This window comes from Priapulus caudatus, unplaced genomic scaffold (genome assembly GCF_000485595.1).
Source record: "Priapulus caudatus unplaced genomic scaffold, Priapulus_caudatus-5.0.1 Scaffold496, whole genome shotgun sequence".
Taxonomy (NCBI): Eukaryota; Metazoa; Priapulida; class Priapulimorpha; order Priapulimorphida; family Priapulidae; genus Priapulus; species Priapulus caudatus.
In genome coordinates, this window is record NW_014577557.1 from 4,123 (window position 1) to 4,960 (window position 838).

The 838-nt window shown below is 56.3% G+C and overlaps 1 long non-coding RNA gene across 1 annotated transcript in view; it reads left to right on the top strand.

Annotated features, from left to right (window-relative positions):
- The first annotated feature begins 410 nt into the window (after positions 1 to 410).
- LOC106811017 overlaps positions 411 to 838 on the top strand; it is a 4,730-nt gene continuing 4,302 nt past the window's right edge. The window contains exon 1 of the long non-coding RNA XR_001394092.1: positions 411 to 450. This is a non-coding gene — a long non-coding RNA (uncharacterized LOC106811017). The remainder of the gene's footprint in view (positions 451 to 838) is intronic.

Sequence of the window (838 nt, forward strand, 5' to 3'; positions counted from 1 at the left end):
GTGAAGCTCTAGGGTCGACCACCGTAACGTGGGGCAGTCTTGCTTGTATGCGTCAGCGACATTCCAAGAGGGTGTCTACAGCGTGAGCGATGCAACGTGGTGGCGTGTGTGTGCGTGTGTCGTGTTTGCTGCATGTGTGCATGCGTGGGTGTGCGTGTGGTGTGCATGGTGCGTTAGTGTGGTGGATGTGCACGTGTGCGTTGTGTGTGTGCATGGTGTGCGTGCATGACGTGTCATGTGTGCCTGTGCTCTTGGCATGTGTGCTTGCGTGCGTGCTGCGCTGCTACAAGACTCATGACATTTCAGGATGACATCAGTCCTGCAACAGCCGCACTGACTTGGGCGCGTCTCTCTGAAGGAGGTGGCAAGTGCCGAGGGGCAGGTCTATGTCTTGCAGCGGATGGCGTGGGAAGACACTAAGCATCGCGGAATCCAGCACATCGGATAGGGGTACGTGCACGCTAGGCCACGCTCGGCGCAACACTTCGCTCTCACATCAGCCGGTAGAGAGAGAGAGAGAAGAGAGACGGAGAGAAGAGAGAGAGAGAGAGAGAGAGAGAGAGAGAGAGAGAGCGAGAGCGGAGCGAGAGCAGGAGCGAGAGCGAGAGGCGAGGAGCGAGAGCGAGAGCTGAGAGAGATTTTTAGAGAGAGAGAGAGAGAGAGAGAGAGAAGAGAGAGAGAGAGAGAGAGCGAGAGAGAGAGAGAGAGAGCGAGAGAGAGAAGAGAAAGGAGAGAGAGAGAGAGAGAGAGAGAGAGAGAGAGAGAGAAAGAGAGAGAGAGACGAGCGAGAGAGAGAGAGAGAGAGAGCGAGAGGGCTAGGAGAGCGAGAGGAGAGAGA